Raw genomic sequence first — 13,458 nt, 5'->3', positions numbered from 1 at the left:
TGTCTTTATTAACCAATGAAATCAACTCAAAACAGAAGATTCTCCCACATCACGTGTGTGTGTGTGTGTGTGTGTGTGTGTGTGTGTGTGTGTATTCAATGTTAACAAGTTTGTGTTTGCAGAGTTCAAGAAAGTTTGACTTTTCTAATGTTTACTCATTCTAAACTTTTTAATATCTTCACTTTGAAAAGTCATTGGACCATTGGTAATGATCAGAGGATGCTTGCATTAAAGCCCAGTGTTTTATAGCCATTTGAATCTGCCTCTTGGTGCCTCCCCAAGTCCAATGCAAAATAGTAAGGGTGTGTCTACCTTTTTTTCTGCTTGTCATTGAACCCAGAGTCCCATACATACGAAGGACATGCTCTATCACTCAGTTACATGCCAAGCTTTATGTATGAACTTTTTATTTGGATTTTTAATTCAACTTGGGTACAAAAGTTAACAAAATATTTTACTAGATGTCATACTTACATGTAGAAGGTGACTGAGCAATTTTGTGATGTGAAGCAAATCTCAAAACTAAGAGCAGCGTCACAGGGTTGCTATAGTCTTAAAATAAGGAAGTAACTGTGCACGCTTTGGCCAGGGAAGATCCTTACTATGTTTTGTGAAGACTGACAGGAAAACTGACCTTTCATTCACAAAAGAGTGAGTTTGCTGTATGCAGGGACTGTGTTTTCCACTGCATCATTGTGTGTCTGCAGTCAACTACGCAGTATGCAGTGAGCTTATGTGTACTTAAGTCTGAATTCTGTGTTTGTCTTCTCCAGCCTTTTCCTTGCTCTAACAAAACACCTGACAGAACCAACCGAAGGAAGGAAAGATTGGTTTTGCCTCACAGAGGTGCCAGCCCCCAAAGGTGGACACAGCATCCCAAAGCAGCAAAGCTCACATTACTATGTCCTGGAAGTGGAGTGAGCATGTCCGTGCTGATGAGCTTGTTCCTTTACTGTGTCTGGAAACCTCTCCTGTGAGATGCTGCTGCCCACCAAACATGACTCTCCTAATCAATCCTTGCTAAAAATGCCCTCATAGGCATACCTAGAGGGGAGCTTGCCTAATCTAGCTATTTCTCACTCCAGTCAGTTTGGCAATCAAACTTAACCCATCACAGGGTGTATCAGTCATCCCTTTTTATTTCGATATAATTTATGTGAGACATGCATAATAATAGGCACTACTTTACATTCCACAGCGAGATGGTTCTCCAAGTAAACAAGGGAATATCAATTATTCAGATATTTCTGAAAACGACTTGAAGTGATAATTTCAATAAAATCAGCACACCTTTATCACGTTGTAAAAAGTAATTACAAAGAAATACAGAGCTATAAACAACAATGTTTATATAATTTATGACATTTCTGATACTCTTTTAAGAACATCACATACATTAGCATGCTTAGTCCTCAAAGAGCATGGTTTATTATTAGCTTCTTTATAGATACAGAAAATGAAGGAGTAATCAGTATATGGTCTCACAGCTCATTAAAGAGTGCAGCTGGCTTGGAAAGTCAGACATATCAAGCTTTTGAAATGTAACGACAATAGAGCTGGTGAGATGGCTCAGTGTACAAAAGTGCTTGCTGGGCAAGTTGGATGACCTGAGTTTAGATTGCCAGAGCTCCCACAAAAGCTGGGCACAGTGGCACAGACATCTCTAGTCCCAGCACCCTCCTATGAGAAGGGAATTGTGGAGACAGGAAAATTTCTAGAAGCTCATGGATCAGCTAACCATGGTTAGCAGCAAGAAGACCCTGAAGGTTGTCCTCTGACATGCCAACATATACTTTGACATTCCTATGTTCACATGCATATATGTGAGCAAGCATATATATACCACCCATCCACACACACACACACACACACACACACATACACACACACACAAACACACACACCACATACACACTAGCAAATAAAAAGACGTCAGTAACTACTCTGTCATATCTTTGTTGGAGGATTAACCTATAACCTCTGTCTTAAAGGAAGGAAGGGCTACTCCCTCTGATTAAGATGAAACAAAGTGAGGGAAATAAGGGCATGAAAAGAGGAACTGAGAGGTATTTCAATTTAAATTCAGTTAAAACAAAGGGCTGCTGCTCCAAAGTCAAGTCCTAGCCCAGCCCCTCTTAAAATTCATTCTATTTTGAGATGGGGTCTTATTACATACATCGTCTCCAAATTGGTTTGCTGCCCCTGCCTCCACGGAGCTGAGATTTTGGGTGTTTTCTGCTGTGCCAGACTCTCCAGTTTAGATTTTACTCTTACTGTCTAGTTAGAGGTAACTATGGAGGGGTAAGTTATACCACACTCCTTTTCAAAGTGAAATCTTTATTGAAAATGAAAGGAAGGTGAGGAAGAGGAGGAAAGGAAAGGTGAGAAGGAGGAAATAAATAAATAATAAATAAATGGCAAAGAAGGGGAAAGAAAGGACAAAGGGGAAAAGAAGGGGATGCAAACGTGCGAACGAAAACACACAAGCACATAATCAAAGAGTAAAACCCATGTTTTAAAATCACTTTTTATTTATTGATGTCCCTGAGGAGAATCTTCTACAAGATGGTGCTCTTGCAGGAAGGACCCCAGGGGAGCTTGTTAAGGTGTCTCAATAGGACCAGCTCACAGGAGTTGTAGGCCCACGAGAGAATGAGCATTGGAATTAGTGCTGCCAATCTGAGACCACAGCTGCCTTCAACACCAATCCAAACAGCACATGGAGAGAGGGAGCTGCGGTGGAGAAGTTAGAGCTGGGGTTCCACCTTTTAGTCCATTCTTTAACCAATGTGGCCCTGAACAGCCCACACTCGGTGACGTTTTGAATATGAACATCTCTGGCAGGTGACATGATGATCTAGCCCAACGGTTCAGTTCTCAGTACAGTGGTCCACAGTTCTGATTGATACCTAACTGAGAAATTGGTTTGTTTATACAACAAAGCCATAAAGTTCCAGAGGACAGCAATAGCAGGGCAGAAAGTGGCTGCTGTTCTAAACACCAGGGATGACAGCGGAGATGTTCGGCCTTCTCAATGGGAGGCATACTTTCTTTTTACAGATGGTGACCAAGCAGCATGAAAGGAAATCACCACTGAAAGCTCATTTGGAAATGTGTGGCCACCTTTCTGCCTGATGCAGCTAATGAAAATTTCATTAGAGGAATATTTTATTTTAAGAAAATTCAAACTGTAGAATACCGCAAAGGACTCTTGCCTGGCCCCCCTCTCCTGTGTTAGAAATGAGCAATCTGAGACCTAGGATGAAGATATAATTTAACTCAGCTCTCGGGATGCACATGCGGGCATACGATTTGGGGATCTTATGACATGCATGTGTTTTACACACACTGGAGGAATTATTGGCAGAACCACAAATTCTTCAGATAAAAAAATTTTCGGTGCAGACCAGGTTGGCATTACCTCCCTGCGTGGCTTTGATCAAGTTAGATGCTTGGCGCTGTGATTTCAGGAGTCGATTGCCCTCTTTGACGCTTGAGTTTCTGCGGTTTAAAGTGAGGGGCCACTGCGCAGCTCCGCTGTTTTGAGACACTTAAATCAAGAGAGAGTCAGAGGTGCAAGGCAATAGTTTCCTCTCTAATAAGCAGTCAGAACTCAATGCCTCTGAAACGGAAGTCTCCAAGGATCTCTCTCCATACACCTACATAGAAGAACACAGCTCCTGGCTAAGTCCTAGGGCGTGACAGGTGAGGACAGATACCTACAGCTCCCCGGGTATCAGTTTCCCATCAGTTTCCTTTCCAAGGCCAGTGGCCATAAACTTTTGAAGGGTTGAACCCTATCAGCAGCCACATCTCTCCTCGGCAGCAGAGCACAGCAGATAAGGTCTCTTAAATTTTGAAAGAATGAGGCAGGAAGTCCTTTCAGAGCCAGAGGACACAGAACAGCTGTTCCCAGGCACAGGGGCGGTGTCACCCAAACAGTCAGGGTCAGGAGTGCCTCTAAACTGCCTTCTTTAAAGCAAGAAGCATCTGTTTGTGCCTGAGGAGCCTTCCCCAGGCACCAAAGCACAGGAATAAATCTGCCAGATCTTAGGGATGATCACACCCTCTACTCTCCTTCACCCAGGGCAGTTCTGAAGTCTGTGACCTGACAGTGGGAGATTGGTTTGAATTATATCCCCTCTTCTTGGTCTCAAGTTACTCATCACCAACATGCATGTGTGAGCGAGGGGAGTTGAACAGACTCAGTTGGGAGATGTTTTAGACTTGGAAGGCTTTGCTCTTAGTGAAACTTTCTTAAATCTAAAGTACCTCCTGAAATACTATTCTTCTAATCTTCCTTTTCTTTTCTTTTCTTTTCTTTTCGGGCAGGGGGTGGTTCAGGAACTTTATTGATGGTGTTTAAGAGAACAGCACTCCCTAAGCACCTTGCTTTCTTTTGGGGGTCTGGGATGAAAACTGTGAGGGGGGATGCCCATTGTCAGAGGCTGAATCATAAAGGCCTCTTTCTTGCTTTCGTGTTCTTACTGGGGTGAGTGGCCCAGGGCTTCTTACTCCCTGGAGGTCATGTAGGCCATGAGGTTTACCACCCTGTTGCTCTAACCATAATCATTGTCGTGCCAGGAAGTGAGCTTTATGAAGTGGTCACTGAGAGCAATGCCAGCCCCTGCATTAAAGGTGAAAGAGCGGGAGCCACTGTTTAAAGTCACAGGGGACAACCTTGTCTTCAGTGTAGCTCAAGATGGTAGCTCACGATGTTCTTTAGTGGATTCTTGAACGCCTGCTTCAGCACCTTCTTGATGTCACTCTACTTGGCAGCTTTCTCCCGGTTGTGACATATCAGATCTATGACCGACACATTGGGGGTAGCAGCGTGGAAGGCCATGCCCGTGAACTTCCCTTTCAGCTCTGGGCTGACCTTGATCACAGTCTCAGCAGCACCAGTGGCTATGAGGATGATGTTCTGGGTAGCCCCATGCCCATCATATCACAGCTTCCGAGAGGGGCAGTCCACAGTCTTCTGAGTGGCAGTGATGGCATAGACTGTGGTCATGAGTTCTTCCACGAAGCTGTCATGGATGACCTTGGCCCAGAGGGTAGATGGTGGGGGGTGGAAGGGGCGGAGGGGGGTTTAAGCAGTTGCTGCTACAGGCAGCATGGATGACAATCTTGAGTGAGTTGCTATACTTTCTGTAGTCCACACCCATCACAAACATGGGGCATCAGCAGAAGGGGCAAAGATGATGTCACTTTTGCTTCCACCCTTCAGGTGCCCTGGTCTTCTTCATGGTGGTGAGGATACCAATAGACTCCAAGAAATACTCAGCAATAGCATCACTTCATTTGAACTTGGAGGGATCTCACTCCTGGATGATGGTGATGGTCTTCCCATTGATGACAAGCTTTCCATTCTCGGCCTTGACTGTGACATTGAACTTGCCATGGGTAGAGTCATACTGAAACATGTAGACCATGTAGTAGAGGTAAGTCAGGGCTCATTGATGGCAATGATATCCACTTTGCCAGACACATATATATTATATTATATTTATTTTCTATTTTATTATATAATATATATGTAATATGTGTATTTTGTTCTATACAATACTATATGTTTAATATTGTGGTGATTTGAACGAAAATGGCCCCCAAGGGGAGTGGTACTATAAGGAGGTATGGCCTTGTTGGAAGAAGTGTGTCACTGTGGGGGTGGGTTTTGAGGTCTTTTTCTCAAGCTTCATTCAGTGTGACAATCAGTTGACTTCTTATTGCCTGCAAGATGAAGGACTCTCAGCTACTCCAGTACCACATCTGCCTGTGCTCCACTGTGCCTCCCGCCATGATAATGATGGACTGAACCTGAAACTGTAACGAAGCCCCTCAATGAAATGTTTGCCATGGTTATGGAGTGTCTTCTAAGCAATAGAAATAACAAAGACAAATATATACATATGGACCATGGAGATGGAGCCTGGTATGGAACTCAGAGCACACTCCTCCTGCCTTCCTTTCCTTTCCTACATTCATGAGTCCTAGTCAAGCATTTTCTTTCCTTGTCCTTTCTCAAAAATTCAAACAATCGAAAAAACTTCTCTGTCTTCATTTTGTAGGATCCAAAACTCAGGATGGATATGCAAGGAGCCAGTATAGCTGAGGATAGTGCCAGAGCACTGGTTATGCTGCTCTGCCCTCTTCCTTCTTCTTCCTCTCCCAGGTAGTCTTTCTACTGCTGGGCTTGCTGCTTTGTGAGGAGTTCTCAAACTATGGGTCATGACCCCATAGGGGGTCTAATCACCCTTTCACTAGGATTGCCTTAGGCCATCTGCATAGCAGATATTTACACTAGGATTCCTAACAGCAGCAACATTGCAGTTCTGAAGCAACAAGGAAGGAGGTGGTCACTACAACATGAGAAACTGTATTAAGGAGCTGCAGCGTTAGGAAGGTGGGGGAAACACTGACATATTCGCTGCTTGATTCTTCCTTCTGCCCTTTAAGGATGAGGAGAACGAGAAGATCCTACTTTAAACAATGGCACCAGACTTTCCATTCTGTAGAAAAGTCACCTGAGAAAGCAATTTCTTCTTCTTTGTTCTCCTTCCCAGACTTCTTTTCTTCCTTGAGCACATGTTTGTGGAGGATGAACTGGGAGACAGTTGTAGAAGTAGATGAAATGCCCATGCCTTACTGCAGTTCACAGGAAGTGAGGCACTCTGGGAAGGTTGCAGTGCATGCTACGGGAATGCCCAAGAGCTAGAAAACTGTGAAGTCAGGTCTTAGGGGACAGAAGCTGGGCCTAGAGGAGAGGGGCCTGGTGACCAAGAATGACATTGCTAGAACTTTTCAAAGCAGAGTGAGTCAAAACCAAGAAGCTAAACACACAAGGAGTCTAAGCTCCATATCCCCAGCCCATCGACTTTACAATGCTAACTCTTCTGAGCATGGACAGTTCTCATTAACCCTTTTCTCCACCCATTTCCTTACAAGCTACTCCCCTTTAAGAAAGTCCCTGGGCTAATCAATCAACCTGCTTATTCTGTCATTCTTTATTGACCACATTTAAAAACTAACCTCATATGTTTGGGGGAAATGTCTGATTTTTCACCAGTGCCCACTTCGACTCTTCCTGTTTCCAGTTTCCCTGGCTTTGTCACATTTTTTTGTCATTTTATTATCTCAATATTAGTCTAACGAAATTTAGATGTTTATTTATTTCTATCACATACACACTATATATATGTGCATATGTATATTCTCTCACTATAAAAATGTAAAAGTCACAAATCACATGCGGGACAAAAGTTACCCTTTTATCTGTCCTTCCTTCCTTCTTTTCAGAATTAGCACCATTAATAACTTTTATCTTTATACAGCTATATACTTCTATCCCCAAAATAGCTACACTTCTTCGTGTCATCCATAAAATGTCAGTTTATTCTATTCTATTCTCACTTGTTACTCTCACTTTCCAAAACATGAATGGAGCCACAGTTCTCAAAATTCTGCTCTACTCACACCACCCTATCTGCATGAATGGCTCCATCTCTAATATCCCCCATTTTAAGCTTTTAAAGCTTTGCAGTGTAGACTTAGTCATTCTATGAGCTCCACCCTCTGGTCACTACAACATTTATAACATGTATTGAAATAAATCGTGTCTCCTCCTGATAGGATCGTCAATTTTTTTTTAACACAGTGAGTGTACTGGGCTGAGCTCACTCTTTCTGCACATAGCACACTGCCTCGCTTACCAGAATTCTCAAGTGAGTATCGACTTGCTGCAGGAAAGAATAAAGGATGCAGCAAAAGTTTCTTCTGGGAAATCCAGTGCCATGAGCTTTATACAGAATCTATATCATGTAGGTTCTGTTTGCTAGTCCCGGCCATACGACCATCACAGTGATAATTTCCCCAACCATCTCCATGCAGTCGCTGAAGCTGCAAATGGCTCGGTTGTAATCAAATCTCCAAACTTTGAACTTAAACTTGGTGCAGCCCATTTTTCATCCTAGGTGACGCATCTGCATTCTGTGGATATCCTTCTGATGAGAACACCACACACTTTAGCAGGTTGAGAACAGGTGCCGAGTTGTTCTTACTCCCGGTCATGCAAGACAGAGATTCTACGAATTCAGAAGCACTGAGCAGGGGCTCATGACTGGCAGGCTACCACGATGACTTCATGTTCAAGTGTAAAGAGGAGACCGAGTTCCCGACAAAGGAACAGAAGATGAAGTCATCGTCTTGGCTTTGTTTGGAACCTCGAATTGTTCAGCACTATAGTGGGACATTCAATATGCCGAATATGATAGGGGCTGGAACTGACTCACCGGAAACTAAGAAAGAAATAAAGCTCTCGTTTTTCAGAAATAGCATGTGTTCCTGCTGCCTACTGTGTGTGCCACCCTGGCATCTCGTTCTTCAGCAAGTGGGTTGCTAAATATGTGTTTCCAAGACGGAATGAATAGATGAAGCGTGTACTCTAACACATTACAAAACAACCACATCTGCAGTAGGGCTTCCGCAGGGCAGCAAAGTGTATTGGATCTGGCTTCATTTGAGCTCTAATGCTTTCAGGACAAAGGCCTTGGGTGTCTTGTATAGGGGCTCCAGTTTCTTCATCTGTGTATGGGGATGGTAATAGTGTCTCTCTCGTGAAGCTGTTGCTAAGTTTAAATGAGGAGATACATAGAAAGCACTTACTGCAGGCCCTAGCTCATAGCTGTCTAATGTATATTAGAAACTTTTGTTCTTTTAGGTACTACCCTTGTGATCGTTAAAAGTTTTATTCACGGACTAACACAAATCTGGGTTTATACCTCACATTTACCATTGACTAGCTACATAGGCAATTTAGGTGCTACTTCTATTTTGTCATCTGGGCTATAGACTACAGAAGCATCAAATGTAAGATAGCACATGGGAAGGGCCTAACATGTTTCCTGATGAATTGAAGGGCTTCGCGGTATCATTTACAGTCCGCCAGGAGTCATCCCCGTCACCAGGTTTGCAGGGGTTCACACTTACTCCCTTTAAGACTCTCAGTCAAGGGAACGATGCAGATTCAGAGTCTTGGGCACCGGGGAAGCAGTGGTGTCTGTCTGCCTTTGAATAGGAGATTGCAGAGCAGAATGGGGAATAGATTAGCTAAAAGCCACAGAGGATAGTTCGTCATTGATTTTCTTGGGTCGTCTTTGGCTTTATAGATAATGCTTCCGTGAATCTCACCAAAAATAGTCTCTACCCTGTTCCATCTTTGAGGCAGATTCCAGGAAATAAAACTTCTGAACAATGAATGTGTTGGGGGAGGAGCAACTAAAGGCTGGGCACATGCCAAGAAAGCTCACCTCCCCTGGTGGGTGAAGTTTCCTTTGGGATGATGCAACAATGTAAAAATCTATAACTTTACACAGCAATTGGAATTAACAGTTAAAAAAAGAAAATAAAGGTACCAATTTATCTATCAGACAATGACAGGTTGCTTTGAGTTTTGCTCTCTTCAATGGCTGGAAAAAAAATGAGTGTTTTGTATATGCTTTTGGTACGGGTATTCTTTCTTTGTGGAATTACTTATTAATGGTCTCCGTGAATTTTCCTGGGACCTGAGATCTTGTGTTTTGCATTGTCATGTGTAATAATATATGTACAATATATTGACCCTCTGTCATGGATTGAATATTTTCCCAGTATACTTAATTTCTATATGATGGTATTATTTCAATTTCTAGGCAGATAGAATTTTGCAAACTGGATCAGTAGGTCTCATGTCTATGGCTTTTCCCTTTGTCTTTATACTTAGTGAAGATTTCAAACTTGTTGAATGTACATGTATAGCTACTAGGCTCTTTTCTTCATTTGCTGCTTTTCTTCTCACCTGCACTGAGCACTAAATATCTCTCCATAACACTCTGAGTTGCAGCGCCAAACATTAAAACCCATCCCTGGGATTCTTATGATAGTGTACTTTTTTTTGGATGGGTGGGTGGGGGTCTATTGCTGTACTCATACTATTGCATATTTTTTTTTTTGATTTTTCAAGACAGGGTTTCTCCGTAGCTTTTGGTTCCTGTCCTGGAACTAGCTCTTGTAGACCAGGCTGGCTTCAAACTCACAGAGATCCGCCTGCCTCTGCCTCCCGAGTGCTGGGATTAAAGGCATGCGCCACCACCGCCCGGCTACTATTGTGTAATTTTATTATCATAAAGATGTTCTATGGCTCAGGATATGATAGTAAAAATCTAACTTTTGATTTTCAATTTTTTTTCCGGGACATTTGTTTCTCTTGATCTCTTTTAACCACCAAATTCTAGAAACAAAATAAAATCTACTGGAGCTAAGCTGGACTTCCATGCCACCGGCACCATTCAGAGAGTTGACAACTTTATACTATCAGAAAATGATTTCCCCCTGAATTTACTGAAGCCCCCACACCATTCTGTGTGGAGAGTTTGGATTTTGGCACGGAGAGCTGGTAGTTTTAATTGTTGCTAATTCATATTCTTGTTGTTGCTCTAAATAAGTTATCTCTCAAAAACTATTTCATGTAATTTTGCTAATATCTGGGAATTCTGTTAATGTCTAAATATTTATCATTTTTACCTACCTAATTACAAACTTTAAAATTTGCAAGTGGATATAATGGCAGCAAAATGCCAAAGCTGTAGAGTCAGGGTCTCATTTCCCTCACAACCTGAACAACTCTTCATGAGGAAAACTCTCTTCAGGAACTAAAACATTCCAGATGATGAGAGAGCACAGCTACTGAATGCAGTTGACAAGTTAGAAAAATGCGTTTGAGAGGTTCAGAGGGCAGTTTCTCAATGCCAGTGTCTCCCATTCCCAAAGCAAGGCCAGGGCAGAGTGAAAAGTTACACCATCCATTTGAAGGATTAAGAGTAAGGTTATAAACTCAGCATTGTTATGGATCAAAGTACCAGGCCTGCTCTAGTATACCCTAGCACTACACAGCTCCCAGATTTTAGAACACAGGCTCTTGAAAGAGCATCTCCAATACTAACACAAGATCGTGTTGGCCATACAAGTTATGTTTAAGGACCAAACACAGGCTGAAAGCCCTGGACTCAGGCCTCATTAGAGTCTGAGCACATAGGCCCCAGGTCTACCTTCACAGATGTTATCACCAGTCCACTCCACTGGACCAAAGCTCCAAGCCATTCATTAGAGAACAAAGATAGAAGCCTGGCCCTGGGATGTAAGCCTCTAGGTCTGCCACTGAAAAGTCAGACATCAGGAAAATCCTTGTGAATTCAGTACCTCATGCAAGCATCAAGAGCGTCTACTGAAGATTCCAGTAACAAGCCCAACACTGATCTGTGTTCACCTACTTACACTCTCTGGCTGGACTGAATGGTAGCATGATTCCTTTGTTAAAGCTATCCCATCAAAGGGGGAGGAAGGGCTTACTCAACAGTACAGCCACCGGATCCAAGATTCCAGGGATCATAACCATAAAACCTGATACCAAAGAAATAAAACAAAATACACATGCTTGATCAAGAAAAGAAGGGAGGAAGAAAGAATGGAGAGGGAGGAGGAGAGAGGGAGGGAAAGAGAGAGAGAAGAAATGAGAGAGGAAAAGGGGGCTCATATAAATATGTACTGTTTACAAAGAATTCAAGATTCTCAATAAAGTCCTAGCAAAGTAAATATAAGAGAACACTAAAAAGAACATTTCACATGACAAACAGGAGAGATATTTGACAATATACAATATCCTCTGATGATAAAAATGGCAACAAATTTGTTATGGAGGGAAATCTTTTTTCTACATAATGAAATCTCAGACACGGCAAGAGCACAAATCCTAAAATACTAAGATAGAAACAAAAACTTTATGTTATTTTAAAGATAAGATGGTTCAGAACTGGAGAGATGGCCCCACAGTTAAGAGTGTTGACTTCGTTTTTAGAAGACCTGGGTTCGTTTCCCAGCACAGCAGCTCACAAATGTTTGTTATTCCAGTTCTGGGGGATCCAACATTCTTACACAGAGATACACTGCAGGCAAAACACCAACTCACTTCAAAGAAAGAGAAAGTAAGAGTAAGCTCTTACATGTGAAAAAGAAGACGAATATCCAGATGAAGCTCAAATAAACCCAGGCACATTAAATATGAGATGTTCTTTGGTATATGTGATGATCAAAGCAAGCAAAGAGATACAGTGACGTTTGAAGGATGCAGAAGAAAATTTGAACAGAAAAGTTGGCATCCCTTTCCTGTTCCACCTGTAAAGTTTTGAATGTGCAGCTAACCTGTTAGGATCTGTGCATCTGCAATGTGTGAGCCCTTATTAGGTTAAAGAATTCTCCCCCTCTAACATTCGTATCACCAGAAGACACGGTCTACTGTCAAATGCTTTCTCTTCCATTGTTCATATACATTGTTCTTTGTGCTGTGCTCTCTTCTATTCGCTTTGCCAGAATTTTGTTCGGCATTTCTGCAGCCCTACTCATCAAACATATCAAGTTCTCATTTTCTTTATTTTTAAAGTATCTTTGGAATTATTAGCATAATACTGGTCTCCAACTGTGAACTATCTAAAAAAAATCAGTGATTTTATTTATTCCTTTCTGATTCACGCTTCTTTTATTTCTTTAGACTTTTGAGGAGTGAGCCTAGTAAATTCCTCTAGTCTTAACTGACAGTGGGACATTACCCCAGGAGGGACTGGAGAGATGCTGGGGGAGATTCCTAGGCAAGAATGAGGATCTGAGTTTGTATCCTCGGAACATAAAAGCCAGGCCTAGGAGCACGCATGCATCCCATGTCCAGTCCCAATGGTTTTGTGGGGTAGGCGGGAGGAGGTGAGAGAATATGCAATACACAGAGCCCGAGGAACCAGTTAGCCTAGCATATGCAGTGACATACGACAGAGAGACGATGCCACAAAACAAGGTGCAAGGTGAAACCATCGACTGGAGTTGCCCTCTGACCATACAGTTTTCAGAATCTCCCCTCCTACAAGTTCTGGTTCAGGTTTTTGTTTCTTTCTTTGTCTTTGCTTGCTTTTTGTCCACTTGATATAAACCTCCACATGTCTGGGAAGAGGGATTGACCTAGAGTGAAGGTATCTTCTTAATTGATGGATATGGGAGGTCTTGGCTCATGGTGGGTGGTGCTACCTTTGAGCTAGCTATGAGGAGTAAGTCGGGAAGCAGTATTTCCCCTATGATGTCTTCTTCAGTTCCTGCTTCAACTTCCTACCCTGATGTCCCCCATGATGGATTGGGACTGGAACATGTAATCTAAAAGAAACCTTTTCCTCCACAACTTGATTTGGATATTTTATGACAACAATAGAAACCCTAAGACTGCCACTCCCCCTACAGATAAATAAACACTGCTCCAGAAGCTGGTGTAGATACAGGCAGAGCTCTACAGAAAAACCTGGTTGAGAATCTAGGGAATGTTTGTTTGGTTGTTTATTTGGTTTTTCTAGACAGGGTTTCTCTGTAGCTTTGGAGCCTGTCCTGGAA

The 13,458-nt window shown here is 42.5% G+C and overlaps 1 protein-coding gene and 1 pseudogene across 5 annotated transcripts in view; both read right to left on the bottom strand.

The window, feature by feature from the left end:
- The window catches only part of Tp63 (tumor protein p63), a 200,070-nt gene that overhangs the window by 157,031 nt on the left and 29,581 nt on the right, over positions 1–13,458 (bottom strand). The window lies entirely within an intron of this gene.
- On the bottom strand, positions 4,512–5,482 carry LOC113457575 (annotated as a pseudogene).

Source organism: Microtus ochrogaster, chromosome 2 (assembly GCF_000317375.1).
Source record: "Microtus ochrogaster isolate Prairie Vole_2 chromosome 2, MicOch1.0, whole genome shotgun sequence".
NCBI classification, from domain to species: domain Eukaryota; kingdom Metazoa; phylum Chordata; class Mammalia; order Rodentia; family Cricetidae; genus Microtus; species Microtus ochrogaster.
Note: the sequence above shows the minus strand (reverse complement) of the source record. Positions and strands in the feature narration are given on the sequence as shown.